The sequence below is a fragment of the Mastigoproctus giganteus genome, chromosome 3 (genome assembly GCF_048544385.1).
Source record: "Mastigoproctus giganteus isolate SK-2022 chromosome 3, ASM4854438v1, whole genome shotgun sequence".
Lineage (NCBI taxonomy): Eukaryota > Metazoa > Arthropoda > Arachnida > Uropygi > Thelyphonidae > Mastigoproctus > Mastigoproctus giganteus.
This window is the reverse complement of record NC_143577.1, coordinates 114,666,180-114,684,692: the sequence shown is the minus strand read 5'-3', so window position 1 is coordinate 114,684,692 and position 18,513 is coordinate 114,666,180. Positions and strand designations below refer to the sequence as shown.

At 37.8% G+C, this 18,513-nt stretch overlaps 1 protein-coding gene across 3 annotated transcripts in view; it reads right to left on the bottom strand.

Annotated features, from left to right (window-relative positions):
• Scm (Polycomb protein Scm) overlaps positions 1–18,513 on the bottom strand; it is a 427,976-nt gene that overhangs the window by 383,600 nt on the left and 25,863 nt on the right. For all 3 annotated transcript variants that reach the window (XM_090370651.1, XM_090370653.1, XM_090370652.1), the window contains one exon: positions 14,095–14,349. The gene's annotated coding sequence lies outside the window, so the exon portion shown is untranslated. The remainder of the gene's footprint in view (positions 1–14,094; positions 14,350–18,513) is intronic.

Below are 18,513 nucleotides of genomic sequence, written 5' to 3'. Positions count from 1 at the left end.
GGTTCAGGATGCATTGCGCGCTTCGTGCAGAAATGTATAGCTGTAGATTTGTGGCTTGACAGTTTGTATCCATTTTGCGCAATCCATAATTCAATGTTATTAATGGATATTTGTAGATGCCTCTCAATATAGTTCATATTCTGGGAATGACAGGATATGGTAAGATCATCTGCATAGAGATACGAGTCAACGGTATTTGGAATGCTGTTTGTGATGTTGTTTATTCGTATTGCAAACAGAGTGGCACTAAGAACAAAGCCTTGTGGGACTCCTTCTTCTTGAATGTATGTTTGAGATAAAAGCTGCCGGACCTCACTTGGAAAGATCTGTGCTGAAGGAAGCTTTGAATAAAATATGGTAAATGGCCTCTCATATGAATAGTATGGAGATCTCTTAGGATACCGTAGCGCCACGTGGTATCAAAGGCCTTCTCTATATCAACATCATGACGAGATGTTGATTTCTGATGAATGAATTTCTTATGTTGGATTCGGCTTTGGTCATGAGGTCTAGGGAAGATCTATTCTTCCGAAAGCCAAACTGATTATTACTGATTATGTTTTCGGATTCAAGGTACCAGGTGAGTCGATGGTGAACCATTTTTTCCAAAGTCTTACTCAGGCAGCTTGGTTAGAGAAATTGGTCTATAGTTGTTAGGAATCGAATGGTCTTTTCCAGGTTTAGGTATGGCTATTACATAAGAATGTCTCCAGGAAGTAGGGAATACATGTTCTGAGAATATTCTATTGTAAAAGTTTAGCAATGAAATTAGTGATTTCTGATTGAGGTGTTGAATCATTATATTGTAGATTCCATCAGGGCCAGGAGAGCTGTTTCTTGAGGTATATATAGATTCTTTCAGTTCAGATATTGTGAGTGGTTGGTTATAGGTAAAAGGACATGCAGTTTTGAAGTTTAGTTTCCTTTTCTCAGCTTCAGCTTTGATTTTTTGAAAAGATGGTTGATATGCAGTTGAGGCGGACAAATCACAGAACACCATTCCTAGGGCATTGGCAATTTCATCAACAGATGAGATCTCCTTCCCATTCCAATTAATAACAGGAGAAGGCAACTTATGATATTTACCATTTAGTTTCTTTATTTTTTCCCAGATTATTCGGGTATCAGTATCTTTGTTGATTGAGGAGGCAAATTTTATCCAGGTGTCTTTTTTCGCCTTCCGCCGGATATAACGAGCTTTAGCTCTCAGTCTCTTGAAGTTAATAAGGTTGGCAGTGGTGGGATGTTTGTGGAAGGTGTTCCATGCTTTGTTTTTTTCTCTTTTCGCTTTATTACAATCGCCATTCCACCAGTGATTGGTATGCCGATGGTTTCTTATTTGAGACTGTGGGATGGCGGCTTTTGCTGCTGTTAGTATCTGCATTGTGATATGATCGGTGACAGTGTCAATAGCAGAAGACTATATGGTGTCATCATCGAAAGATACATGATTGGTAAATTTCGTCCAGTTTGCTTTGGAAAATTTCCATTTTGTTTTTGTTTGTTTGAAAATGGGTGGTTTGAATACTACAGATCAGCGGATAGTGGTCACTATTTAGAGGATTGTCATGTACTGCCCACTCTATAGTTGGGAAGAGGATCGGAGAGCAAATTGAGAGATCTATTGCACTGGTTGACCCAGTAGGAAAATGGATATATGTCGGTAAGCCATTATTCAATAGTGTCAAATTTTCTCGGTCAAGTAACATTCAATGAGTTTGCCACGTCCGTCTGAGACCAGAGATCCCCATAATGGATGATGCCCATTAAAATCTCCTAGTAAACAAATAGGAGGTGGTAATTGAGAAATTAGATTTAACAGTTGCTGAATTGTACATGATTGATTCGATGGAAGATAAATTGAGGCTAGTGTCAGTGTGATACCGATTACTATACGGGTAGCAACAGCTTCTAATGGTGTTTGTAATGGAATGTGCCTGGAGGGGACTCCTGATTCCACTAGTATAGCCACTCCTCCATGGAGGCTGTTAGTTTCAGATCGATCTTTTCTGAAGATAGTATAGTTTTTGACTGAAACGGATATTTTTTTTGTTAGATTTGTCTCTTGTAAGCATATGGCAGCAGGATTGTACCAATTAATTAGTTCATAGATATCATCAATATTGCTACGAAAACCTCTGCAATTCCATTGTATGATTTGTTCCATTATGGTTTTGTGAGTGGAAGAGGAGTCTGTTTGCTTTTTGTGAGAGGCTTGTTTATATCTCTCGTGTTTTGATTTTTCTTTTCTTGAAAAATTTGGGCGTCTTGAGTCATTGCCATCTTCCATATCATCATCTGCATGTATTTCAAGCAGATCTTCTGAGTTGGTGGTATCATCGGTGTCCATGCTTGAGGGGTGAGATTGCTTCACCTCAACTGATCTAATTTTTCCGCTGCTTGACAATGGGGAAGTCTCTGGGATGGAACTGTCAGTGGCGTATTACTGCATTGATCGACTGCCTTTGATGGATGTTGGACCGAGAGGACTGATCGAGCCCAGTCTTTTTTTTTTTTTTTTTTTTTTTTTATGAGAACCCCAAACACGAGAGGTATTATAACCTATAGTACTTAGTACCGTGCTTGGGTTGGAGGTTGAGAAGACGAATGAAGATATTTGTTGATATTGGACTTGAACTTCTGTAGATTGTAATTTTCAGGAAATACATATGAAGGAAGGTTGTTCCAGAAAACGGCAGTTGAATGAATAAATGAGGAAGATGAAAAGTTGGTTCTGTGGGTTTGAAGTTGGACAGTAAATGGATGTTGGCTGGTGGCGGCACGTGTTCGGACTGTTTTGAAAGAGAGAGCGGGAATTATAGAAGCCAATTCAGAAGAACAGTGCCCATGGAAGTATCTGTAGAAGAGGCTTGCAGCAGAAACAGTGCGTCTATGAGAAAGCGAGTGGAGAGACTCTGTTAGAGATGAATCATTAATTAACCTAACTGCCCTCTTCTGAATGGAATCAAGAAGCCTGAGAGAGGTTTTGGGGGCACCACCCCAGATGTGGGAACAATATTCCATGGCAGGGTGGATTTGCGATTTATACAGAGTGAGCAGCTGCTTGGGAGAAAAGTAACGCCGAGAGCGAAAGAGAAAACCAAGTTTTTTAGATGCAGAGGAAGCAATATTTGTAATGTGCTTGTGCCAAGAGAGATTAGAAGTCAGGGTAATCCCCAAAAGAGATATATCATTTTGCCTAGAAATCGGAGTGTCACTAAAGATAAGCATAGGAGCAGAAGAATCCTTTTTGCGAGATATAAGACAAGATTGAGTTTTAGAAGGGTTGAAATCAACTAAGTTGTCTTTGCCCCACTGGAGAATTACCTGAAGATCGGCATTTAAGGAATTGGCAGCAGATTTTCGAGAACTTGAAGCTGATTGAGCTGGACAAAGTTTCTCAAAATGGAAAGTTGAATGCAATGTGCTATCATCGGCAAAACTATGGATAGGATTTCCAGTCAATGGAAGAAGGTCATTGATATACAAGAGGAAAAGAGTGGGGGAAACCGGCATTAGTGGAGAAGTTAGAAGACAGAGCCATCTACCATCACCCTCAGTGAGCGATCAGAGAGAAAACTGGATAACCAATTACTAAAAACATTTGGCAAACCATAAGATGGAAGCTTGTTTAGAAGACCTTTATGCCAAACACGATCAAAAGCCATTGAGATGTCAAGAGCAACTACTTGTGTTTCACCGAACCTTTCCATTGAATTAGTCCATACATGGGTAACATAAGCCAGAATATCACCAGTGGATCGACACTGACGGAATCCATACTGGCGATCGTTGATCAGATGGAAGGTTTCTAGGTAGTTTAAGAGTTGGCGGTTAATTGATTTCTCCATTACTTTAGAAAGAGTAGAAGTAATTGCAATGGGACGATAATTGGATGGGAGGGATTTGTCACCCTTTTTAGGAACTGGCTGGATATGAGCAAATTTCCAAGCAGAAGGAAAAACACCTTTGGAATAAGAAAGTGAAAAAAGGCGGCAAAGAATAGGAGTAAGTTCAGGAGCACAGGTTTTGAGAACAAGTGGAGAAATACCATCAGGACCTGGAGCTTTCTTAGCATCAAGATTCATCAAAATCCTTCTGATGGAAGACCACAGGAGGCATTGAATGAAGCGTGTTAGGAATGGTGGGAGGTGTTTTACCAAGATCATTATACATGAGCTCGAAGAAAAATGGGATGCTAGCAGGTCAGCTTTATCCTTGGCTGAAGTGACAACAGAACCATCTGGTTTGGACAGAGGTGGGAGAAGAGATGGGCAAAAGTTGCGGCCAATAGCTTTGGCAAGAGACCAGAATGCTCGGCTACCATTAGGGCAAGAAGCGAGTTTTCTACTCTTAGCCTGTTCAAACTCTAGTTTGGACTGATTAATAACTGCTTTACAATTGTTGCGAGCTTTGGTGTAGGCAGAAAATGAAACTGAAGAATTAGAAACAAGCCAATTACGATATGCAACGTTCTTCTCTTGGACAGCCTTAGCACATTTATTGGAAAACCAAGGTTTAGATAAAGGACGAGATTTTAAAGTGGAGTGTGGGATAAAGGATTCCATTCCTACAAGAATAATTTGACTGACATGATCTGAGCAAACGTTGACATCAGAAGTTTTGAAACAGTAATCAGACCAAGGAAAAGAAGAAAAGAAGTCTCGCAGGTCATCCCATTTTGCATTCTTGTAATGCCAAACAATACGAGGTTGGGAATAGGCATGAGATAAAGGTTCCATTGGAGAAGAGACAATCACCAAGTTGTGATCTGAAGTGCCTAAAGGACCTCTCACTTCAACCTTGTACTTAGAAGGGTTGTTTGTGAGAAAAAGATCAAGCGTATTGGCTGTATGATTAGGATTGTCCGGTATTCTTGTAGGTAAATGAACAATCTGTGCTAGGTCATTAGTAATTGCAAAAGCCTCGGCATCTCGACCTGCTGGGTCGGTGTGACTAGAAAACGGAAGCCAGCTGGAGTTGTGAACGTTAAAATCACCAAGAAAAATTACCTCACTGTTAGGAACGTTGGACTGGAGAAAGTCAAGTTGCAAAGAGAGGAAGTCAAAGAGCTCCAAGTGATTAGTAGAGTTGGGAGAACGGTAGAGACAACAGATGAATTTTACACAATGAGGTAGAGAGATTTTAAGCCAGAGAAGATCAAAGAGAGGAGATTCCAAATTGCCAAGTTTCTGACAGGGAATATCAGAACGGACATATGCACAAGTACCACCTTTGAGGCGAAAGGAATCATACAGCAAATAATTTGGACATCTGAGATGAGCAGTAGTTGAATCAACTGATAACTGAGATTCAGTCAGAAAAAGTACATGGGGTTTGGAAGACTGCAAGTGGAAATGGACATCGTTGAGATTAGAATTGAGACCACGTATATTTGTGAAATGAATTAGGAAGTCCTTGGGAGGTTTAGATCTTTTCGCAGATAAGCTTGCTCTTTTATTTTGACAATTCATGGTGTATAAATAGTAAGAAAAAGTGGGTGGGACATGCTGTATGAAGTAATGAAATTTTTGGATATGGCGTACATGTAGTAAGAATATACCCAGATCCTTGACATAACGTGGCCTCGACAATGCTCCCCGCATACACACTACTCGGACTCCCTCCAGTCACTATCTGGCAGAGTAGAGGTAGCAAGATTATACACTAGCTGATCCGGAAGCTTCCTAGAGAGTTACCAATAGGTTCAGTCCGGTGTACTAACTAGCGGCCGGCCTGCGAACACCGTTTTAGAGCTGTACCCTCGAAATGTAAGGAATATTGGATCTCGCCACGACATTCATCATAACCTCAAAAATCATCAATCATACTGCATGATGGAAGAGATAGGGAAGGGTGATAGGGAAGTCTGAGATCGGAGGGATGGACACTTCTGTCTGACATGCTATTGACTGGTGATTATAAGTAGCAGAGGCATAGGTGCATTTTGGGTTATTTAATCTTATTTGTTTTCTTGCCTCTTGGTAGGAAACTTTATTTTCAACTTTATACTTTTGTATCTTTTTCCCCAACTTCCAGAGGTCGCAGTCTTTGGAGTATGGCGGATGGCTGCCCTTGCAATTTGGACACTGTGGGGTTGGTGCCTTACATTCTGTTTGTGTGTGAGTTTTACACCCACAGTTTGCACATGTTGCATCTCCACGGCATGCTGTCTGGGAATGGCCAAATTTCTGGCATTTAAAACATCTTAGGGGGTTCGGAATTTATGGCCGAACGCGACAGTTTAAATATCCTGCCTTGACTGAAGCTGGTAGGTTTGGAGAACTGAAAGTTAATATTATACTCCGGGTAGGAACTAAACTGCCATCTTTTCGGATCATGATCCTCTTTGCCTGAGTGACTTTTTGTTCTTTAAGTTCCTGGGCTATTTCATCTTCAGGAACGTTTAATAGATCCCATTCAGTGATCACTCCCTTTGAAGAATTGAGGGTGTTATGTGGTGTGATTTGAACTGGGATTCCACTCAAAGATGTCAAACTTAATAAAAGTTCAGAGTGTCGAGGATTGGTGGTCTCTATTAATCAATCTCCAGATTGGAGACATTTCACCATTTTTGGTGAACCTGCGGCATGTTCGAGGCATCTCTGAATGATAAAGGGGGAGAGCTTGGCCACAGGTTGTGTTGACAGAGAATGTATTATCAGGAATGCTGGTAATTCCTGTCTGCCAATGTCTTTCTTCATTCTCTTCAATAGAGAGAAGTCATTGTCAGTGTCATGAATGTCATTTGCTTGAGAGCTCTTTGGCTCTAAGCGTGGAAAATCACTTGTTTCCATATCTGCTCCTTTTAGCCCCGGGGGTTGTCTTATCCCCCAGGTTACCGGCCCCACCACGTGGAGGCAGGAGCGATGCCACCAGTGACCAAGCGGTTGTTGAAGTAAATAAAGGGTTAGTAATGAATATATAGAATAAAAAAGAAAGGTAGATTTCCTCTCTCAGTTCTTACTTTTGTCCTTTAAAGTAAAGAACCTCTTCAAGTAAACAAAAGAACAGGTGACGGTAGAAAACAATTGAAACTATAACACTTTGGGAGATCACTATATATTCGCAGGAAGAAAATCGCTTGTCACTATCGCTTGGCACTCGGGGCCGGCATGTGATGCAAGAAAGCAAGTGTCTGAGCTTATGCAGCATCAGCCAAAAAAAAAAAAAAAAAAAAATTTTACTAAATAAATCCCACTAAATGTTTGTCCAGTTTCTCCTTAAATTTATTTAACCTATCAACTTTCACAACAACAGATGGAAGTTAGTTCCAGTAATTAACCACCCACTGGCTAAAGGCAAATTTCCACACATTTATCTTTCCTTAATTTGAATTTATGCCCCCTTAGTTTCATAATCTGAACAAGTGGAAGAATCCCATCAGAATTCAGTGTGCTCGACTCATTCAAGGCCTTATATACCTCAATCAGATCACCTCGCAGGTGCCTAGTCTCCAGCCGTTACAATTTCCAGAACTTTAACCACTCTGAATGAAGAGGAATGAAGGGATCCTCTTACCTCTGCAACCTGGTAAGAGGATCCCTTCATTCCCCTCACCAATCTTGTTGCCCTTCTCTGTACACGCTCAAGCAAATCTACATCCTTCCTAAAATGAGGCCTCCAGACCTGTACGCAGTACTCAAGGCGTGGCCTGATCATTACCTTATAAAAAGGGACAATCACCACCTCTTCCCTGCTAGCAAAATTCCTATATATCATTGACAAAACCCCATGACCTGCCCTGGCAGCCTGTCTGCATTGCTCAGAAAACTTCATATCTGACTGCACAATTACTCCCAAGTCTTTTTCATTTTCTACCACCTTAAGTGTCTTACCACACATTTGGTAAGTTTCTCTGGGGTTACTTCTACCCATATGCAGTACTTTGCATTTGTCAACGTTAAACTTCAGTTGCCACTTCTCAGCACATCTTCCCAAATTTTCTAGATCCTGTTACAGTAGCACACTGCCATTACTGTCATTAACAACCCTGCAACCTTTGTATCATCTGCAAACTTCAACATGAAGCCTGATATACCCTCATGAATATCATTGATAAATATACAAAACAACAGTGGACCCGGGATCCGGAAAAGTGGCCCCTCGCATTTCGCCTCCCACATTTTGCCCCTGTAGATATTCAGTAGGCTACAGAAATGTAAATTATACACCTAATTTTTTAATAATTCTAATTTATTTTGTTTTAATAGAATAAATGCACATTATTATTGTTTAAAACTTGAAGTTGTATGCAATGCCTCTAAGGTAATCAATCACATTACGATTTTGAAAATCTTGGACTATTCTTTTGATTCTAGCAGAAATTGCAGCATTTTTCTTGTTTCTTTGATTTCCTGAATCACTGGCAATTAGTTGTGTAATTTCGAAATTGTGTAGCCCTTGTTGTTTCTTTAAAGAATCAACGAATCGGTAAATATTTGGGAATAAAGTAGCACAAGTTTCCTGAAATCCCCTGTGCCACCCCTCCACGCCGTTGTTGGTACATTGCTGATCATTCAGTGTTCATGTGTAAACATTCCACAATTTGATGGCAAAAATGGGTAATTGCCAGCCTCTCCGCTGTCTTCTTCCAATATATGTATCTTCAAAGTAGTTTTCAATCATCATAGCTTTAATGGGGAAGTCATCAGCTTCAACTAAATCTTCAAATGCTTGAATAACGTTAGCAGGAGGAATAAATGCCAATGCCGGAATCATTCGGATCCAACGAGCAAATTCATGGTCTTGTTCGTATCGGGCTTTTAAACCTTCATTCTGTACCTTTTGCCGAACGCTTTGGGAAAGATGAAAAAAACAACTAGTATTTACAATACAAGGAAATTCTTGTTGGAAGGCTTGCATGGCACTTTGTTCGAAATCTGTAATAAGTCACTGGGGTTGGAGACCCGGTTGTAGATTTTTAACTTCTTGAAGCAACTTGACACGAGTTTTGTTTGGCAGAAGCACGTAGACCACTGGAATAACTGCACTGAATTGAACCACATGAATTGTATAAAGCTGCTGGAAATGCGTGGGTACTGTGCTAAAAGTTCCATCAGAAAACCACTCCTGGCTACGCGCCAATAACTGAAGATTGTGGAAAAAATAGTGGAAAAAAAAAGAAAAAAAAAAAGAAAAAAAAAAAAAAAACTAGTGGAAAAAATAAGCATACGACCCGGGAGCAGTTTGTCTTGAGAATCATACATCAAAAACTGTTGTACATTGCCATCGATGATAATTTCTTTATAATTTTGTGGAATTACCAAGTCCTGGAGATTGCTCGGTAAAGCAGGAGTGCCACTGTTGCATCGAACATGACGAACGGTTCGTTTAAGTGAATCCTTTTTAGGAAGTAATGCCGTGACATTGGCATGAGCCTCTGCAATTACTGATGCAACAATTTGCTGTGGCCGTTCGTTCGTGGTTGTTGCATGTTGCCATATTTGACCAATCAATTGCAATGCTTCCGATCTTGCAGGTTGAGCTGCACGGTTATGTTTAGTTACGACTTTCACAACTGGGCCTTCCAAACATTCTGATATATATACAAAACAACAGTGGACCCAACATCGAACCCTGTGGGACTCCACTAATAACATTAGTCCATGAAGAGCAGCACCCATTAATTACCACCCTCTGTCTTCTCCCACTCAACCATCCTTTTATCCATTGTAGCAAATTACCCTTAATACCATTCTGCTCCAATTTGTACAGTAGTCTTCCATGTGCAAAAGTGTCAAAAGCTTTCCTGAAATCCAAGTATATGATATCAAAATTATTTTTTGCATCATATGATGTAATATATGATGTATATTATGATGTAACCACATCATAATAACCAATCAAATTTATCAGACAAGACTTTCCCTTAACAAACACATCCTGTGTCTGAATTATTCCTGCAGTTTTGTCTAGATGATTCTGCAATGCAACTTTAACCAATGACTCCATTATTTTCCCCGGAACAGAAGTTAAACTAACTGGTCTGTAATTATTCGTGTCACCCTTCGATCCCCCTTTGTGAAATGGGGATACATTTGCAAATTTCCAGTCCATGAGGACCTCCCCTGAGTACAAGGATGCTCTCATAATTATGGCTAAGGGTTTGCTTACTTCCTTTACCACTTCCTTTAATATAACTGGATAGATACCATCCACCCCAGGTGCCTTTCTTATGTTTAACTTCAACAATTTCTCCTCCACTTTGCTCTAAGTTATTACAAAATCATTAAGCACCCTGCAACAATTTGATAACCTTCTGGCACTTTCAAACCTTAATAACTCTTCGTGTGAATGTAGATTCAAAATACTCATTCAGTTTGTTTGCTATCTTAGCAGGTTCATCATCAATCGTAGCTTATTTCATGACCCTTTCATCCCTCGCATCTATTTAGTTTCTTGAACACTTAAGCATCTTCAACAGTATCTGCAAACTTTCTTGTACTTCTCCTGTTCACATGTATTACACCAATACAACAATGGTTTATTTTTCAATAACATTAAAATTTTCTAATGCAAAAGGAAAGATAGGATGTTTACTGTAGACTGTTACAACAGATAAGCAAATTCTGGTTTCGTTCCATGTCTTTCTTTCCACACAATTCATAAGGCCTTTGTTGATTTATTGGATGAATGTTTTCTACAGCAGCATGTTTGAGAGGCAACCACAGGGAGTAATACACTTAATCTGATTATCAGCAGTGATTGTTCATGCATCAAGAATCTGCAGGTAAAGGAACCACTTGTTTGTTTGTTTGTTATTTGGTTTTTAGGAGCATTAGCAACTAAGGCCATATTGCTGCGGGAATATGCGGTGGTCATTCCCTGACCTTTCCGCATCCTCCGTATTTGGTGGTGACAGGCTCAAATCCCGGTCTAATCAAGAAGCGTGTGCTATGCACTGCTGCTCCTTCCCACCTGGCTACGGAGACGGCAAAGGAACCACTAGGTGGCAGTAATCAACATGTACTGATGAAGGATTTACTCAAATGTAACTACCGTCAGGGGTAAAACGAAGGGTTTTCCCTTTCATAAAGGTGACAACGGTGAAGACAGTTTTTTAAATTCTATATAGTAGGACCAACTGATGATGACGATGTTACCAACAGCAAATTCTAAATGGGAAGCATTAAAAGAATTAATCTTGGAAGCTACTAGGCTTTTCATACAAACTGAGAAATATCGTTCAAGGTTTAGGCCTAAATGGAGTCAGATGAACTAATGAGACTTGTGGTAGAGAAGAAAAATGCATAGGATGCATATAAACTATAAGGTGACACAGAAGCCTATGGTAGATATAAGCTGGTCTGTAATCAAGTCAAAAAGGAGGTTAGACAGGAGAAGACAGATTATGAGAAATCCTTGGCAAAAGATGCAAATAAAAACAGCAAATAGTTCTTTACTTGTGTAAACTCTAGAAGGAAGGGGATAATGAGATTGGACCACTTGAAATCAATGTATAAGGCAACCGTTGATGATCCTGCTCAGGTAGCTCACAAACCGAATGAGTTGTCTGCATCTCCATTTACACATAAGGAGTTATTCAGGAAGGGGAATGCCAGAAGTTCATCAAACTCTGGAAGGGAGCTAAATGATTTTGTAATAACAGAGAGCAAAGTGGAGGAGAAATTATTAAAGTTAAACATAAGAAAAGCACCTGGGGTGGATGGGATCTATCCAGTCATATTAAAGGAGGTGGCAAAGGAAGTAAGCAAATCCTTAGCCATAATTATGAGAGCTTCCTTGGACTCAAGGGAGGTCCCCACGGACTGGATATGAAAGTGTGTCTCCAATTCACAAAGGGGGGGGATCAAAGGGTGACATGAGTAATTACAGACCTGTTATTTTAACTTATATTCCAGGGAAATTAATGGAGTCTCTGGTTAAAGAAGTAATGCAGGACCATCTAGACAAGACTACAGTTATAGTTAAGACACAGCATGGGTTTGATAAGGGAAAGTCTTGTGTGACCAATTTGATTGGATACTATGATGTGGCCACAAACAAACCGGATGCAAAAAATAATTCTGATATCATATACTTGGATTTTAGGAAAGGGTTTGATATGGTTGCATACATGGAAGGAACTACTATACAAATTGGAAAAGTATGGCATTAAAGGCAAATTGCTGCTATGGATAAAGGGATAGTTCAGTGGGAGAAGATAAGAGTAGTTATCAATGGACATTGCTCTTCTTGGACTAATGTTATTAGTGGAACCCCCAGGTTTTGGTGTTGGGCCTATGTTGTTTTCAGCATTTATCAACGATTTCAATGAAGGTATATCAGGCTTAATGTCGAAGTTTGCAGACGGTACAAAGGTTGGCAGGGTGACAGTAATGATAGTACGCTACTGCAACAGCATCAAGAAAAATTGAGCAGGTGGGAAGAGACGTGGCAACTGAAGTTTAACATTGACAAATGTAAAGCATATGGGTAGCAGTACCCCCAGAATAACATATCAACTGTGTAGTAGTACATTCAGGGTAGTCTAGAATGAAAGAAATAAAGATGGGGGGGGGGGTAATTGTACAATCCGATATGTAATTTTCTAAGCAGTGCAGACAGTCTGCAAGCATAGCTTATAGTGTCTTGTCAATGATATACAGGAATTTTTCTAGCAGGGATAAGGAGGTGATTATCTCCTTGTATAAGGCAATGATCAGGCCACACCTTGAGTACTGTATACAGGTCTGGAGGCCTCATTTTAGGATGGATGTAGAGCTGCTGGAACAAGTACAGAGAAGGACAACGAGATTGATGGATGGAGCAAAGGGTTGCTCTTATGAAGAAAGGCTTATGTTCTGCAAATTGCAGTGACTGAAGAGTAGGCACCAGCGAGGGGATCTGATTGGGGTATGTAAGGCCTTGAATGGTTTGTGCAAGCTCAATGCTGATGGGAGTCTTTCGAATACCCAGATTAATCACCTGAGAGGACAAATTCAAACTGAAGAAAGATAATTGTAGAACAGATTTGCAGAAATTTGCCTTTAGCCAGCAGGTGGTTGATTACTGGAACAAACTTCCATCTGTCATTGTGGAAGTTGACAGTTTAAAAAATTCAAGGTAGAACTAGACAAACATTTGGAGCGAATGGATGGGCAAAATGGGAAGGATTTTTTTTTATTTTGCTGATGTTGTATAAGCTTGCTTTCTTGTATCATAGTCCTCTACTAATGCTAATGTTGAAAACTATCCCCCAAAAATCACACCTACCTTTATTACTTATAAGTTGGTCTTTCTTATGTCTCATTCTGCCAATTATAAAAATATAACAAGGGTTGCCGATCTGTACTGATCCATACATAAAGTTGATCTGCACTTATTACTGTAGCACAATCTCTTCCTCCAAGTATCTAAATCAGTGTGCTGAACTCCCCTGACTTTTGTACTTCACTCAACTTATTTCTTTCAATCTTTTATTCAAGCGCTTAATCTCATCAACAAAAACAACAAATTTTTTGAACTTGTTTTGTTTCGCCCTATGTTTTTAAACCAAAATAGTTTTCTGTACACTGCCATATATCCAGTGGAAGTGAGCTCCACACATGTCACAACCACTGAAAGCCACTGTTTTTTCTTGTCAGGATCACAGTGACCTTATTTCCTAACACTGTCATTATAATTACTAATTTTAGATGACAGAAAACTATATTATAAATTATAATTTATAACTAAAAGATATAAAACTGCATTACAGCTTTAATACTATATTATAATTCTACAGTAAGTCAGAAATGTCACTTATAAGTAGTCAGGCAAGACTCAAGCCAAAACTTCCAGCAACAAAATAAATATGAAACTTAACAATTAAAATTCTCAAATTTTAATAAAATAACTAAAATATATTATCCTTAATATAAACTTCCACAAGACAAAAAAAAAAAAAAAAAAAATACTAAAACTCATTATTCATTCAAATGATTCTTGAGACAATCCCAAAATTCAGAAAAATTCAAAAACAAATGTTACACAATTCTGCTCAAAAAAAAAACAAATACCAAAAGGTCACTGGGCATACTTTGGTTTCAGATAAGGATTGTTTCACCTACTAATTTCTCACAAAAAAGATCACAGAAAGTTTTACCTTACCTGGTCTCTATATCACTCTGCCATCCTGGTGTATTTTAGTACTCATATCTGCATCAGAAGTAACCTGCACAAACCTCTCAATTCAGTAAATTTGCAACAATGGCATGGATAACTTCAGCTATTAAGGAAAGCTTCAGAGATTCATGTACTTTCTTGAAATACCTTTGCCATTTATACACTTGTCTGTGCTTTAGTAACTTATCACAACAAACTTCCTCTTGCATCATTAATACTTCATTGGAAAGGGTAGGTTACCTAGGAGAAGGCAAAATTTTGCATATTAATATTATTTCATACAGCAGGCAGATCATCTATACACCATATATTCACACTAAGGCAAATTCTTGAAAAAAGTATGAGAAATGTCAAGGTTTTGGGATGACCTTTATAGATCTAGAGAAGGCGTATGATAATGTGCCTAGAAAACTGCTGTGAGAAGCTTTAAAGCAGGCATCTATCAGTGAACCACTGATAAATATCATTAAGACCATGTATAAGGACAACATATGTAGAGTTAAAATGGGGCGAAGACTATCCCAAGAGTTTACTATTCAATAAGATAGAGACTTATCTACAAAACAATAGCGCAGAGTATTATGCTCTATGGGGCAGAAACAGGAACAGTGAAATAAAAGACAACAGGGGAAATTGCTTGCAACAGAAATGTACTACTGGAGAAGAGCAGCAAGAAAATTGAGACTAGAGAAAATAAAAAATGAACAGATTCAAAGAATGATGGAAGTGAAAACTGATATAATCCAGGTAATTGAAACAAAAAAGCAGAGGTGGAATAGACATACCAGAAGAATGGAGAAGGATAGACTTCCAAAAGTGATTATGAATTGAGTGGCACCAGGAAGACCAAGAGAGGTGTGGATGGATGGAATCCGTAAAGGCACAGAAAGACGAAAACTGAGAGAGGAAGATACAGAAAACTGTGGCGAAAAAGACTAGAATAGAATTGCTCTTTTTTTTTCTTGTGTTTGTGTCGAGGAAAACCCATTGCATAATGGAAAATTCCTAATAAAGAAGAAGAATAGCATGTCACCAGCAGTATGTCAATAGAAGGTCATGCAAACTAAAGAATGCTAATATTAGCTTAACCCCTAACTGGCTGTGTCAATGTTTTCTTGAAGGTCACACATACTCAGAAAAAGTAATCCCCATTTAAGATCTTAAAAATCAGCAGGATATAATTCAAAAATGTTCATTTTTTTATGCCACCTTTACTTCAAAAACGAAAATATGACATTAAGATATGTTTTTTATTACTCGATTATTAGGTGTTTTAAATATTATCTTGACTGACAGCAAGAAAAATGTTAATTGAAAAACCAGTGGCTTCAACAACTATACAAATCCATGGCACAAAGTCAAAGAATGCAACAATTCGATGCAAGATACTGCTGATTTTAATTTCTTGTTTTTCAGCATGCACATAAAATTATTGAGAGCATTCTTAAATTCATCCTGCATTTTTCAGTACTAAAATAAAAGAAAACACTTTTGTCAAAGGGTATTGGCAGTTTCATCTGTGCAGATGAAGTGTATGAAACTAATTGAAAACCATGCATAACAAGCTCTAGATTAAAAACCATGATGAATAAACAAAATCTTTATTCCAACATACTTCAAACATGTACTACTGTCCTTCATGATAAGGGGTTAAAAGGAAAGGAGTTAAAACAAGACTGACTAGTAACAACATTAAGATACAAGGTTCAAACTAGTCAGGAATGAGTCAGTACAGAATGAAAATAACATTTTGTGTATGTGTGTGAAAGGAAAATAAAAAATATGTAAAAGGGGGAGGGGTAAAAAAGAGAGAATATTCACAGACTAGGACTATTGATAACCAGAGAAAGATTAACAACCAACCACCATGAGTATTAGTCCTGAAATTAGTTAAGAGGAGAAGGAAAAAAATTCGATTCAAGGGATATATAAAAATCATAAAAAAAAGCATAAAATTAGTTTAAAGACAAAAGTAATAAAAATAGGAGAGAAACAGAAAAGAGAATATATAAATCCTTAGATAGATAGCAGGGTGGCTTCAGGGTAGGAAGCAGAAGATTGTGATAATTGGTTATTCCTCAGATTGGATTGATGTAAGAAGTGGGGCTCCCCAAGGATCAGTATTAGGACCATTGTTGTTTTTGATTTTCATAAATGACATCGATTTTTTTTTTTTTTAATTTTTCTTCTTATTATTATTAATTTGTTTTTATTCTTATTATTTTATTTTATTTTTTTGGCTGGTGCAGCATAAGCCATAGGCTTCCTTGCACCATGTGGCCATTACTAATACTAATATATATATATATATATATATATAGTGATATATTAAAAGTGTATAGGAGAAGGTCCATAATACCAAATATATTTCTTTTTCTTTTTAACTCCACTTTTTTTCCATTCTTTATTCATTTACTTACAGTCAGTGCTTTTTTTGTAAAAAAGCAAGTGCCGGTACTCGTTCCTTGCTATCAGGAAAAATTAAAAGGACATGAAAAGTACAGTACTCTAAAAAAGTATTTTCTGATATTGTTACTTTAGTAGTAAAGTAACAATATCAGAATTTGTTCTTATTCCAAAAATAAAGTAGTTACTTTATTTTTGGAATAAGAACAAATTAAGTATATTAACACACAGTTTATTAAGCATAAATTTATTATTCAAGTATATAAAAAATAAGTAAAATGTGTAAAAAATAAGTAATAAGTAAAAATAATTTCATAATAAAGTTTTTATAGAATATTCCAAATTTTTATTGAGTTCTCATCTAACACACTATGCCGACTTCTTTTCTTACTGTTTGTGTCTGTTGATGAATGACGTTTCAGAAGCAGCCACGAATCGACATATTTGCTGGATCGAAGTGTGTCATCAGTTGGCCTACAATTTTAAGAAATAGTAGAGAAGAAATTGTTTTTTTTCATCAACGAAGCTCTGGTTGGGCTGACAATCAGATTCATTTGTGAAAATCCTCATTCATATTCACTCAATGAAATTGGTATCATACGCATAGCGTTCATCAAATGTACTTCAATTTTTCCGAAACTGTCTTTTCGATTAGGTATTCTCGAAATCCACAAATTTTATGTCTTTCATTTAATCGAAGCCTAACTGACAATTTTCTAACTTCATTTCACCAAATGCCAACATTTCACGTTTAGACCTTCGTTGGCCTCATTTTCCTTCTCTCGTCATCGATATTGTCACTAGTTAAATTTGAATTTTTTTTTTTTTTTTTAACTGCCCAAAATGTAATTGTCATTCGGATATTCAGCTACTGTGACCATATAAACAGAAATAGGGAAAATTTACAGAAAAATGTGGACAATGCGCTTCCGCGAAACAACAGATTATTTGTCGAAATAAAATTAAATCACTCTCTCTCTCTCTCTCTCTCTCTCTCTCTCTCTCTCTCTCTCTCTCTCTCTCTCTCTCTCTCTCTCTCTCTCTCTCTCTCTCTCTCTCTCTCTCTCTCTCTCTCCTCCTAATTCTCAAACGGGGCACTTACTGTTGATTCACAGCAGTGCCCAACCTACAGCCCCCATGGAAAGTGAATACAGCATTTTAAATTTTGCTAATTATCAAAAAAAATAAATAAATACTCATTAAATGTTTTGTTTAGAAAATGTAATCGTGTATTGTACTTAATAAAATTTTCGAATATTTTCAATTTTAGGTTCATCAATATTTTTATTTATTCACCTTATATTCATCTTAAGCATTGATCCTTTCGGGTTGTAAATTTTCTAAAGTGAGCATTTAAAGGCAAAAGAAATATTTTTTTGAAAAACAAAAAAAAGTCATATTTTTATGATTTTAATAAAATCTAAAATAGTGACATAGATTTGTTACACATAAAAGTATTGGGAATTTGCATTTTTTATATATAGCCTGAAAATAAAAAACGGTAACTGAAAACAGAAACTTCCTTTTACATGTAACAAGATATGGAAAATGTAACATACTAATTTTTCTCGAATCACTCAGTGCAGCCCCCGAAAAAAATGTAACTTTGAATATGGCCCCTGTATGGGAAAAGGTTGGACACCACTGTAGTAGAAGGTGAACCAGAGCCCACTGGGAATACTCCTTGATCTGCTCACTGTTGACCAGGGAGACTTCTCCGTATGTGGGACAGGTGGTCAGATAGATTTGACCAGGTACCCCTAAGTTATAGAATGGTAATCCCTTTCGCTCTCTCAATTCTTGCTTAGCAGCAGCACTAATTTCCTAAGTTGCCTGAAGGCCAGAAGGGCAAACAGTACGTACCCAGTTAAGTCTCTCCTAAGTCGTTCGTTATATTAAAATTTTCTTCGCTCAATGAAAACTATTTTATATGTAATTTCCAAGGGAGATTCAAAAAAAAAACTATAAAAGGAGTTCGTTAAACAGAAGTCCGACTAT